Source organism: Aricia agestis, chromosome 1 (genome assembly GCF_905147365.1).
Source record: "Aricia agestis chromosome 1, ilAriAges1.1, whole genome shotgun sequence".
Lineage (NCBI taxonomy): Eukaryota > Metazoa > Arthropoda > Insecta > Lepidoptera > Lycaenidae > Aricia > Aricia agestis.
Window position 1 is genome coordinate 4,921,049 of NC_056406.1, and position 14,532 is coordinate 4,935,580.

The following is a 14,532-nucleotide window of genomic DNA, read 5'->3' on the forward strand; positions in this document are numbered from 1 at the left end:
CAAGTTGTAAGACTACAACATACTTTCGTTTTGAGTTTCTTTTTATGTTTGTCACTTTACTTGGACAAGTATTATTACTGAACCTTTGTCTCATATTTAGATGAGATCAGAAGCTTAGACTCAATGGAAGTTACATACTCTGCTTATAATCTACAAAATTAACTTTACTCTAAACTGCATTTGACCGACTGAATTAAGCATGCAATCTTATTTTCTCTGATTCGATTTAGCTGAATTTTGGCATGAAGATAACTTGTGTCCCGGGACTCAACGGGAAAGGACATAGCATACTTTTTATCCCGGAAAAATGTAAAGTCCTCGCGCCATAAAAGAAATAAAAATAATGTAATTACTTCGTTTTTTCTTTCAAGGGTAAAATGAATTTTTTTACGTATACAACTTTTTCACACTACACAAGACGTGTACAAAACACAATAACATAAATAAAATAAAAAAGTATAAATATAAAAAAAGTTTAAATCATAGCAAGTGTAGATTAGAATTTCGTGTTAATTAAAACAAATTAATATCCCTCAAATTATAACAAAGAGGGGAATAATATTGATATTTCCCGCAACTAGTTACTCAGCTCATGGCTTTTTCTTTTTAATTTCTTCTACGTACTTCTGAACATTCCGGAACCGCAAAATTGTCTGTTTCGGTCTTTATAAACTTCGTCGTAAGAGTCACGAAGCTCTTTTTCCCAAGCGCTGCTGCTGCATACAAGATAGTCAAAAAGATAGACTTCACACACCACACCACACAGATTCTGACTGGACACGGCGGATTCGCCTTCTACTTGTACAGATTCAAGTTGAAGGAGGATCCGTCGTGCCTGTGTCAGCCAGGAGTTGAGGAGACGGTTCCTCACCTGTTATTCGAGTGTCCAATTTTTGCTAGCAATAGATATGATATTGAGCAAAGATTGGGCACATCGATGACGGATGAGAATCTGCCTGCCATCCTGGAGGACAATTATAATTATTTTAATCGGAATGCTATTTATTTGAATTGTTAATCATTAATCGTTAGTTGTTAGTTTAATTAGAATAATTTTATAAGTTTAATATTTGAATGTAATGTACTTAATATTTAATGTAAATTTATGTTGCATACACAACCTAAATGTTAACAACAAGCCCTGACACCGTTGAGAGACTGTTGAGAGAGAGACCGGATGAGAAAAAAAAAACTTCGTCGTAATGAGGCTTATAAATGGTCTTTATTAAAGAAATGCTTTTATAGATTTTAGCCTCCAAGCGGCAGATTTTTTTAAGAATAAAAAGATCATTGACCAATAAACGAATTCTATATATTGAAATTAATCCAAAGAGTCTAACATTAAGATGCTAAACATTAAGTTTGATATTTATTAATATAAAAGTATCATGATATTTTAATTTAATTTGTCATCTAAAATTATTTTACCGTCATTTCTCAAAAAACTAATTTTAAATGACAATAACATACCAATTTAAACAGCTGATTTCTTCTATAGGCTTGATTTTTAAAAGTTTATCGTCTGTGAACCACTGTACACTTATCACACGAAACCGCGTTGACGCGCCAAGCGACGTGCGTCCGCCGCGAGAGCTGCACCAGAACTGAGCTCCACCGTCCACGCTCCACGGGGAAAATACACCGTGCCTTATTTCCTAGGATAGCGCATGTCAGTTGTTAGTTGTTACTCTCGTTGTGTCCTTTATTTTTATGTGCAGAAGGTCCTGTCATTTATTATTGTACATTTCTTAAACAGGAGAACATCTACGTTAATAATGTATTGTATTGACAAATACAATAGATAGAATTTGCGTACCTATGTGATGCGTGACTTGTACATTTCTGTGAATTTTTATCTGAAATAGTGTATGTATACTTAACTTTAAAATATTTAGCACTTTCAAGTAAAAAAGCACGGCTATAGTGTAAGTTCAATTAATATTTAACTGCTATACTCGAACAGTAATTATATATTATGGCTGAGTATCGTGTTCCCTTTATAGCTTTTATTATAAATGGGGTTCTATTTCTTACATGCTTTATGAAGCGTATTTGTGTAAAAAATATTTATATAATTTCACCGATTCCAACGACCCAAAGTCTTATAAAATATATTGTATTATTTCAAATTCAAGCTTTGTTAACTGAGGTCTTTATTAAGATATTATAAATTATATACAATAAACAAACCTACTTATTTTTGTATTAAAATACTAGAATTTCTAATAACTAGCTAAAAGCCGAGCTTTGTGAGGGCTCGCGTCGTCACTCCTTGAGTGACTGATCATCATCTACATAATATAAATAAAAATTACTATTTTAAAGCACAAATCTATAGGCGTGATAGTTTTTCCGTAAAGTGTACCACAAAATGTATAGGTTGTGGGATATACTTAGGGCTCGCTTCGCTCGCCCTGATAATAATAGGATTTTTTGTAGTGTTAACTGTTAAACTGCGAACTACTTAATTTTATAGCACCAAACCTCACATAGATAAAGTATTTTTATCTGGGAAGTAATTTAGAGCGACAAGATGCGTATTACGCCACGTAGTGTGTAAGCTTTTAAGAGGATTTACCTAGGCTCGCCGGCTGCTGACTAATCCAGCCGCCCTCTTCGGCTTACGATAAAGTTTTTCTTCTCGAAGATAATCATGAGCACTAACATGGATAGGGTCAGATCACAATACCACATGACGAGGTGATGCGATGTACCGTCGAAGAAATTGATTCCTAGGCAGTTTACGGACCTACGTCATTTGGTCGAGTTATGTCAATTCAATGTTAGGCGTGATTTGTTGGCTCGGTTTGTTATAAAGCTACCAAATTGCGTAGGTCCGCCATCTGCCTATGAATCAACTTCTCTGATAGAACATGAATAACAATAACACGTGACGAGACGATGCGATGTATTTTGAGCCCCCGACGAAAAAAAGGGGTGTTAGTTTAACCTCTCTGTCTGTTTTTAGGTGTTTGTCGCATGTATCTGTGGCATCGTAGCATCCAAAGGGGTTAGCCGATTTTCATCTACTTTGAGTGTATAATTATCGAGTATATGACCTATTCAATAATCTTCCAATACTTAACGCCTCCGTGGTCTAGTGGTATAGAGCGCGGCTCTTGACTCGGAGGGCGTGGGTTCGATTCCCGCGTTGGAAACATGTTATTTCCAAGTTTGGTTAGGACAGTGCAGGCTGGTCACCTGATTGTCTGACAAGTAAGATAATCCATGCGTCGGATGGGCATGTAAAAAGTCGGTCCTGCGCCTGATCTCTCGCCGGTCGTGTCGTTCTTCCGTTTCACTGGCTTATGTGAGTAAAGGAATAGGGAGTGCTCTTGTGTACTGCGCACACACTTGGGCACTATAAAATTACTCCTGCGTAGCTGGCCTGGTTTCAATGAAACAGGCCACCGCCACCGAAACCGGTGTGGGAGCTGTTATTACCACCCTATTTAAATCGAAATGCAAACAATGAAATAAGCGGAAACTTTGTGTACAAACGAACGAAACCAGGTGAGTCGGTAGCTGATTCATCAGAAGTGCAGAGCCCCAGGCCAACACGTTTTCTTTATAGAATCGTCGACAAAAATGTATGGAATTGATACAGATTGATAAAAGCGTTCGACAATATGAAGTCGACAATTCCGTACTATTTTATCGGTGATTGTGCGCTTTTATAATTCTGGGCTTCATGTTATCGTGGAAGCCGACTTCCACGATAAAACGCTGGGTATGTTAAATTCCCTTTTGATTTTACGCACCGCGGACTTTTTGTGCGGTTCAGAAGAGTGTAGACGTCGTGATGTCCTCTAACGTGCACGTAAAAAAGTTATCGTCGACGGAAATTTAAAAGCGTTTTCATAATATATTTCCATACATTTTACTTCACTATGTTATCGTTTTACCGCGGACGTCCACGATATTTCCGCCACGTCCAATATTATAAAAGCGAACATTCTAGAAAGAAGCGATAAAGAAAACGTGTTGGCTAAGGACTCTAAGCCGGCAGTAACGAACATCAAATATTTATCGATTGCCGCTGACTGTTGCGACCGACGACCACTTAATGGTTAGTCCGAGAGCCGACAACTCTTATGGCGATAAAATATTTCGGTTTTGTTCATGTTAAACGTGCCATGTCAATTTATCTCAAGATTCGGAGGGGTAAAAGCATCGTTATGTCAAAGTGTATGAGATTTTATTTTGTATTATCTTCTACAAAAATATTTCATACTATTTTTCCAAACTTTTTCTAAATTTTTCGGCCACTACTTATGTAAGATCATTTGCGATATACAAAAATATGTTGGTAATTATTACTTGTCGAAATAATGGTAACTTTTATGACCTGAAAATTGGAGCTTTAATACAAATCTGACGTGGGAAAGCCATGCTTAGGCACGAATGGGCCGGCTCGACCGGAGAAATACCACGTCCTCACAGAAAACCGGCGTGAAACAGCGCTTGCGCTGTGTTTCGCCGAGCGAGTGAGTTTACCGGAGGCCCAACCCCCTACCCTTTTCCCTTCCCTACCCTCCCCTATTTCCTTCCTCACCCTCTCCTGTAATTCCCTTCCCTACCCTCCCCTGTTACCCCGTAAAAGGCCGGCAACGCACCTGCAGCTCTTCTGATGCTGCGAGTGTCCATGGGCGACGGAAGTTGCTTTCCATCAGGTGACCCGTTTGCTCGTTTGCTCCCTTATTTCATTTTAAAAAAAAACCTAATCACTAATAATATGATCTACCCAGACTTATCAGTGCTTAGGTACTAAAAGGTTTAATAGTGTTACCTAATTAATAATTATTATAAGACTGCTTAACGGGTGGTGAAACTTTCGAATCTAACAAAAATCGGAGGTACTAGAATCGGGCCTTAAAATAAACACTAGCAAAGCCAAGCTTTGTGAAGGTCGTTTTTCTGCGTAGTAATAATAATCTCTACGGCTGTTTTTAAGGGTTCCCCACCCAAGGGTTTTTAAGGGTAAAAACTGGACCCTATTACTAAGACTTCGTTGTCTGTCTGTCTGTCCGTCCGTCTGTCTGTCTCCAGGCCGTAACTCAAGAACGGTAATAGCTAGAGAGTTGAAATTTTCACAGATTATGTCGCCGCATATATATGATTATCTGTTGCCGCTATTACAACAAATACTAAAAAGAAAATAAAATTAATATTTAAGGGGGGCTCCCATACAAAAAACATAATTTTGGCCTATTATGGTACGGAACCCTTCGTACGCGAGTCTGACTCGCACTTGACCGATTATTATATTTTAATAGTAACCAAACCTTAACTGACCGATGATAACACAACTACATATAAATAAATAATAAATATTACTAATATATGTTATTTATCATAAATCAAAAGTCGTGATAGTTTTTTCCGTAAAGTGTCAGTCTGTGGAACAAATTACCCACATCTTTGAGACGTGCTCAGTCCTCATACGTTTTTAAAAATGGCGTGAAGGAACATTTTTTGTCACAATTAGTCCATATTAACTCATAATTACCTATATTGTATTATTTCTATTTATTTTTTTATTTGTATGTATTATTTTTTATGTATGTATGTATATATATTATATTATATGTATGTATGTATTTGTAATATACTTATATATTTTAAAAAGTTTACACTTAGCTGTCTACGTAGTCACCTACCGTCTATTACTACTGTTACTTTATAGTTTTACAATAAGGGTTGTCTGGAAGAAATCGCTTGTAGCGATAAGGCCGCCTTTTGTACTTTTTACTCATATAAATTGTATGTCATGTTTGTTTTGGTGCAATAAAGTATTTTCATTCATTCATTCATTCATTCAAAGTGTACCACAAAAGTGCTCAGGTTGTGGTATATACTAGGACTCGCGTCGCTCGCCTTGATCTTTTGTGCTACTTGTATAGTCTTGTTAAGACTATACAAGTAGCACAAAAGATCGATGACGACCTTTGTGAAGGTTCATATCTAATGTATGACCAGTGTCAGGTTGTCTAGATCACCTAGAATGACCTAAGGCGGTTACGTGTTTGACAAACAATTTGCACATTTAATATTTATTGTTCCGACCAACCGCTGATTTGTATTAAAACTGCATATTATCTAGTCTAAGAGCCGACACACGGTACGTGTACCGGAGTAATTGTTTACGTACTAAACCTCAAGGTAATTAGGGTGTGCATTTACTGTACGTCCATCTACTGCAGAAATGTTAGAAATTGATGGACGTACCGCCAGTAAAGTGTAAACACTCGGGTCAATTCAGACGCAACGCGACGAGGCGAGGCGAAGCGCGATGCGGCATAATTTTGTATGGATTTGACAGATCTCAATTGCATGAGACGTCTTGCGAATCTGTCAAATCCATATAAATTTAGAAATACATCTACGCGTCGCCTTGCGGTCTGAATCAACCAGACGTAAAACCTACAGATATTATGGGAATTAAACGAATATAAACCAAATCTGACTGACTGTGACATTGATAATAATAATTGACTCGCACTCGTGTGTATGTGCTTCAGCTTAATAGTTAGCAAAAAATTCTCGCTTATACAAAGAATTCGGTCTGGGGTCGATTCTCACGCTTCGATTGCAGTTTTCACAACAAAAAAGCAACATTCAAGGTACCAACATCGGACCTTTTGGCTTACAAAACAAATCTTATAAGATCGAGTTTCACTTATGACGAATCGGAATAGTATGTTTTTCTCTTGATTTGGCTATTAATACCCGACTACAAGTTCAATTGTTTCCCAGACTCATAACTTTTTATAGACCTAACGGCCTAACCTATTTCTGATTCCTTTCCAGGATTTATGTTTTTGTCTCTTCATATTTACAGTGGTTTAGCCTTCACCTTGTATTTTTATCCTTAGCTGATATAATCCTACACTACACACCCGCTACATACATAATATATTTATATTATGTGTAAATTGTATTATATAAATATCTTCTAAATAGTCTGTTGTGTCTGTCTGTCACGCTTTCAAAATTGTGGCCACCGAGCCAAGCGCGCACTCGGTCGAATGATATGATACTATTTTTGAGTTTACCACCATATTTCCACAAGTTGACACGTAGTTTGAAAACAAAAACATGCAGTATATAATATTATAAATCGTGCACTACCTGTTTTATTACAAGTATATAATACATTACACACATTAATAATTATATTCAATAGATTTGCTCTAAATAAACAAGTCACCGACGACCTCAGTGGCTCAATTGGTGGGCTGTTGGTAGCTCAAGCCGGAGTTTGCGGGTTCGAATCCCGCCAACGGAACAAAAAGTTTTCAATTCCTGGGTCATGGATGTGTATTAAATATGTGTATAATATAATAAAAAGCTTAAATATATGTATAGTATAAAAGTATATAAAAGTATTAAATATATTTCCGTTGTCTGGTATCCGTAACACAAGTCCTTCAGGTACTTACCACGGGGCCAGACTGACGTGGTGTGAAGTGTCCATAGATAAAAAAAAGTCACATGCTATTTAGTATAATTTTGTTTCAATAATAACATTATTTATCTGTTCGACGGTCAGTTAAGTTTGGACCGGGTAAATTGCCGATGCCACAAATTTCATAAATACAAAATGCTCAATTATATCTGACAACGAGCTTAATAATCACCTGTTACGTCCATAATTACGGAATGTAATTAAGCATAACACGTAACACATTTAATTTAATATTTGTGGTTCACGGCGACGCGGTTTCATGCATATTGTTGGTATTTCGTAAACTAATAATTTTTAAATTAAGGATAAACTACGACGCATTTCGGCAGAATAATCTTAATCCAACATAATATACCTATAATTTAGTTAATTATTGTAATTGGGGTAACCCGTTTTAATTAACTTTAATAAATAACTAAATAAATACCACCTTTGGGAATGTCATACACCTACATGGCTAATTTTAAAATGCCCTACATGGCTAATTTTAAAATTCATACGCATTAAGGACTTAAGTGCTATACCTATATCTCTGTATTTTTTATATCTGTATTTACTGACAGAATTCGACCTATGCCCGTGGGATAAGGGAAATAATTTTCTTTCAAGCATTGAATTCGATATTCAGGTACCTATATTAATTACTTTTCAACATAGTAGGCTCTGTTGATACTGATGAGTGATGTGATATCAATGAATCCCAACGAAATATATCAACGTACACCATATTTCAAAATGGTAAAGTAACACCATGATTGCGTGTGTGAGATATTATCCGCTTTTGAACATATTTATGAATATGAATAATTATTTATAGTGATAATGGTCCTTGTTTAATAAATTAATGATATTTGGACGACCAAATATATAATATTATAACATTTTATCTTTAAACCGACAATATTAATTAAGGTTTCCGGTTACAAAAAGTAAATGATTTAATTAAAAATCTAACAATTGAATACTTATCTATGTTTATGATATTAGATACTAATCCTGGTAGTCGGACGCGGGGCGGAGTCGGAGACACGTCATTGGGATTGTATATAAGGCGGGTTGTCTGATGGAGGGGGCTCACTCTCTCTTTTGCCGTAAGCCTTGTCACTCTGCCTCCTGTCAATGTGAATTGGCTCTGAGTACTTCGAACAAAGATCGTTATAAGTTAAGTATTTAAAGTATTTTATTGGTTTAAACGCTTCTAGGCCTTTTGGCTAAAATCAAAATGTTAATATCTGTTCTTTTCAGCTTAATAATGGGTTTTTCAGAAAAGTTGTTTCTATAGCTTATGAAAATGAGGAAAAGCTAAGTGAATTGTACTTGTAAAGTATTAAAGTGTTTGTATTATATTTACTAGTGTAATAAATCATGTCTTATTACTGGTGTTTATGATTTATACAATACTTTTATTTTGCTAGCCCAAGCCATTTCTGACACGTGCACCTCCAAAGTGACCCAAGTGCACGCACTCAGCGTGATAACATCGCACCAATAAATTACATCACGCACAAACACCAGCTAGAAACACCAATAAAATAACTTACACCAACTTTTTCTGTAAGGCTGAAGAGTTGTTTATAAGTCTTGAGAATGCGTGATAGTTGTTTTAAAAGTTTCCTATACAATCGAGACGAGAAGCTTTAATTCAAATAGGTATCGGCCGTACGCAAGTTAAAGATCGCTTTTCAAAATTAGTAAGACAAGAAGCAGGGTAGCTTTTTCATGTTATTTGTAAATATACTGTATACATCGACTACCTCCTTCAGTTTCGTCGCTCTCAAAGTTATGCGCGTATTATAAGACAGTAAAATTGAAATGAAAATATTATAAAATATTCCTAAATCTAATATTTAAAAATAAGTCGAGTTTTCCTTCCTCACGCTATAACTCCGGAACGCACGAACCGATTTCCACGGTTTTGCATTCGTTGAAAAAAAAACAGAAAAAACTTCAAGAGAAAAGCAGGAAAACAGGGAAAATCATTTTATGGCAAAACAACGTTTACCCGACTTATTTTTATATATTAAATTTACAAAACGTACTTCTATTTGCAACAGTTCAAAAGGACTTTATATTTTCCCTTATATGGGGGTAATTTTGTTAGTAATTACGCACCGCAGAACGGCATAAGTGTTGCCAGTTAAGCGCGACTGATGGCCCTCAAGCCATGCACTCGACTCCGGCTTGGTACTTTTCTACTCGCTTTGTAAGATCCAGTGTTGCCAGTTGTGCCAACATAAGGAAAAACGTGGTAAATTGGCTGTAAAATGTGTGCTCTTAAAGTCATAACTTCCAAGTGTGTTTTTCAAGTTTTTTTTGTGTGAAATGGTACACGTAACTGAGGACGTTTGATAGTAAGCAATTACCGCACGAACACTCGCAATACCTAAAATAAAAATCAATTTTATTTTTTATTTCTGATCATTATTTTTAAATCAAATCTTTTCAGAATGTCTCCATGATGACCTACCACCGGTCCGCGAACTAACCCGGCGAAATGAACCGGTGTATTCTCGTAATACTCGCACGGGGCCCACTTTTTACCAAAAAAGTGGCAAAAATTAATCTTTTCGTGATACTCATTACCGGCTCATAAAATCTGCAATTTCATTATTAATCCCTTAATCTCGACCACTCGGTGAAATAGAAAACAAGGCTTACATCAGTTTCCTGCGAGTCCCTGGTATATTGAACCATCGAAGTGCTGTGGTTCATTCGGGCCATAGGCCATAGTATGGCACTTCCAGTAAATAAATCTATCACAAACACGATACATATAAACTACTAGATGGCGCCCGCAACTCCTTTGCGCCAAAAATAGTTTATCGCGTGAGAACCGTACATTTTTCCGGGATAAAATAAACTTTGAGTCCCGGCAAAGCATGTAGAATACTGTCTTTTCTCGGGACTCAAAGTACTCGTATCTCCATACCAAAAAATAGCAAAATCGGTTCAGCGGTCTATTTTTTATACCTTGTACTGTCGTAACGTCTATATGTAGCTTACTTAAATGTTTGAGCAGCCATTACATTGAGTATTGGATGAGTGGGTGAGCTTTATATCCGGCGGACTTATCTCTCGATGACATCGCTCAGGAGCGACGGGTTTTTAATAACAATGGAGTCGGGACAGGCGGCAGGTGTAGTGAAATGTACATGATATATGGCGGCAGAGAGCACGCACGGTTCAGGGGTTATAGGCCAGGAGGTGGCCGTAAATATAGAGATATTTCATGGTAAACGCTTCTCTACGAATAATGAAACTATACTTTCAACTTGGATAGAAATAAACAATACTGGTTTAAAAGAAAAAACTTGAGAGGTGTCAAGAGACACTCGGATGGAACGAAGTTATAAAAAAACGCCATCTTGTAATACTAACAACGACGCTTTTGTGGAATTGTAATACGTCCGGTAGGTGTCGCTGTTTATTCTCAGAAACGCCATCTAGTTGATGCCCAGGAATACTATCAACGCCCTCAGCCCCTACAGCGCAGGAACTAATAAAAATGTGTCGTTACAACTTTTTCCGTCTAGCCTCCTTTCGTAACGCGCGATAAGGAACTTCGTTCCAATAAAAAAACTAAAATATAGTATTCAAAACTAACTATTAGTATCCAAACTTCGCTATTTGTAGCGCGTAATTTGAAAACTTGACTTCAGCTCACAACTCACCTGTATAACTATAAAAAGAATAGTAATTGATGTTAATTCAATGCCACTAGCTATGCAAACGACATCCTCCCCCCCAAGGGGGTGTCCGGAGTAAGATGGTGAGATAATCCGCATTATGCATTCGCCGGCTCCGGGCTCACGACATAACTTATTCGCCCCATTACTGCACGGACGTTATGGAAATTATAAATAAAAATTCCGTTACAGTTTACTTCATTTGGAATAGGAAATGATTTGAATAGTACATGATATCTACTAAAGGCAATGATATTCTACTTATACAGATATGTTACGTCCATAATATTTTCCGGCTTAAATCTGTTCCGAACAATTTTCAAATTCAAAATTGCAAACATTGACAAATTTTACAGATGTGAAACAAAAGATACGAAAAACAATTTACATAAAAGAGACAGTTCTATTTTATATACGTCGAATCGTATCGCTGTCTCTTTCTTCGCCTGAGCTATGACGAAAATTCGATTTTTTCCAGATTGTTCGAAAAAATATTTGAAAATGTAAATAATCGAGGTATTTAATAATAATAATATCTATGGACGCTTCACACCACGTCAGTCTGGCCCCGTGCTAAGTACCTAAAGGAGTTGTATTACAGGTACCAGACAACGGAAATATATTTAATACTTTTATACTATACATATATTTAAGATTTTTATTATATCATACATAATATATTTAACACACATCCAGACCCAGAACGAAACGAATTTCTAATTTTTATTCGCGCCTTAAAAATTTTAAGAGCAAAGTTTCATCGAAGTGTTAAAAAAATATCATGTGTTAACATGTGGACAGCATTTTTGACGACCAAGGTGATGAAGAAAAAAATATTTTATTATTTGGCTGATAAATAATTGACTGATTATTTAAATTGTAAATGTTTTATTATTTGACTGATTATAAAAAATATATATATTTGATGAAACTTTGCTCTTAAAATTTTTAAGGCACGAAAAAAAAATTAGAAATTCGTAAATGTCTGGTATGAGACGCGATACAAAAAATATAAAAATATTGTAGTGTAAAGACTATACCAAAGTATTTTTCAGTTTTGACAGAAAGTGCGGAAATCATATAGGAAAGCAGAAAAAAAAATAATGTCTAAATATTTAAAAACATTAAAATCTCAGGAACTACTTGAATTGTAGGAATGAAATAAAGTACAAAATTTGTGTCTCTTAATGATCAATCTAATCAACTGGGTAGCAAGTTTACAAACCCTCGTAATTAATTTAAATAAAAGAATTTCGTTTTCAGGGAGTCAAAAAATGACTAATTTAAAAATTGATTTTCTCAAAAACGAAGTAAAATGCGCACACGGGAGTTCTACTCTTGCATTTGAAATATAAGACGCCATCGACTTATTGCATTAACTTAGTCATGTCCGATTTTGGGGATTTCTAAAACACTGTGGCACGGTGCGGGTGAATTTGTGAGGTTTCATATCATTGCATACAACGAATATTAAAATGCGGCGCGTACGGCGCGTATGTTTAGTTTCTGACAAAATATGTGCGATCACCTCAAAGCAAATTCTTACTTTTATGTTGTTTACAAACAACATAAAAGTAAGTGTAGGTATCAAGTTAAAATCAGTAAAATTAAGCGATAGAGTTGATTTTTAAAGTCAAATAATTTTGCTCCAAAGATAAATTGGTCACCTTGACATGGTTTGTATCAAAAACATCAGAATGACATGAATAATTAGGTAAAAGTTAACTGAGTTAGAAAACAGCCCCTAAACAAATATTTTGTGTTCAATTTTCCGAATTGTTCAACACGATGTCGTACTAAACTAGAACAACAAGCGAATTCAGGATGTGGGCCGGCTCGAAAGTGGCCCCAGAACTGCGCCCCTCTAACTCCGCAACTTGTAATTGCATCGCACGCTAATGCATAACTTGACAAACACTAGGCTTTGATTATACTCGTTTAAAACGTCACTCAAGGGTCAATTCAGACAGCAACGCGACGCGTAGATGCATTTCTAAATTTGTATGCATTTGACAGATTTACAAGGCTTCTCACGCTCACGAAATCTGTCAATTCAGTACATATTTAGAAATCGCTTCGCGTTGCGGTCTGAATTGACCCTTACTGTTCATACATGGCACTTAAGAATAACGGTCGCATTCACTGTGAATTAATGGTTACTCAACTTTAATAATATTATAATGGAGAAGTTGATCGTAAATGTATGGAGGTTATGGTAAACTCTTTATTGAATCAAAGTTTAATAAAGAGTTTAACATAATCATTAAATCTCTCGTAGTTCAACCGTAAAGTAGGCCAACCTGTTACATACTCTGAAGAAGAGAACTACGCCAAAACTATGAAGAAAACAAGAAAGAAAACGCATGTTGTCACAACCAATCATATAAGATCGAAAATTTAAATTTTCATACGACGCGTTAATAATTGTTATTCGTCCACCTCCTGGACTAGGCTACAACTTAATAAGGCGTGATTGATGTAACACGTAACACACAAGAACAACACGTGTTCGTTATTAAAATTAAATTCTTGTTACACCCAATTTGTTTTGCAGAGTATGCTGTCAACTTTAATTCAATCACGAAAAACCTTTTGGTGCCTGATTTTCCTAAATTTTATTATAACCAAGGGCTTTTATAATATACCAAGCTATATTTTTGAATGCTTCTTTTTTTTAACTTGAAAGAAATTATAACTATCGCCGGTTAGGTACAATATTCTTGCAAAAATAATCCGCCAGTGAAAATTCATGTAGGCATCAATTATTATTATTATCAGCAAACGGATAGCCGAAATTGTCTTTTTAAATATTGTTTTAAGACACAAACATATGTTATGATTCGTTGCTTATGATTCATAACAATAAAAAAAGATCCAGAATCCAAGGCGAGAAGCGACTTTGTTATCTTTACCCACTTTTTCTAGTCACCTTTGAAATTGAGTCTATTCATTTATTCTCGTATATAATGAGGTAAATTTTACCCAGAAACTCTCCTAATTATGTCTGGTAAATCATAGTTAAAATGTTGAAAATATGCGGTTAGTTCCCAGAGATGCGTCAGCGTTTTTATTTAAGCCGTAACCAAACAGTCGTTAGAGCAGTTACAGCGACTATTCATTATACATACCGCCTGCGACATGGCGCAAGTGAAAAGATTTACAATTATAATGATTTTGAAAAGATTTTCCAAGCTTAAATGGTTGGTAGATTCTTCGAACATAAGCAAAGTTGCCTTCCGAAAGAGATACTCAAGTATGCGAAAAAACTACAATGCGTACATAAGTTTTGAAATTGTTAACATTAGTCCTGTATTGTGTATATGCCAAACATTTTTTCAGAGTAAAATAATTCAGGATGCCCAGGATATGATTAAGCAT

General features: G+C 35.8%; 1 protein-coding gene across 1 annotated transcript in view; it reads right to left on the minus strand.

Moving 5' to 3' along the window:
• LOC121734670 (KH domain-containing, RNA-binding, signal transduction-associated protein 1) overlaps positions 1-1,588 on the minus strand; it is a 217,170-nt gene extending 215,582 nt beyond the window's left edge. Inside the window, exon 1 of the mRNA XM_042125626.1 lies at positions 1,471-1,588. The gene's annotated coding sequence lies outside the window, so the exon portion shown is untranslated. The remainder of the gene's footprint in view (positions 1-1,470) is intronic.
• Between the last annotated feature and the right edge of the window lie 12,944 nt (positions 1,589-14,532).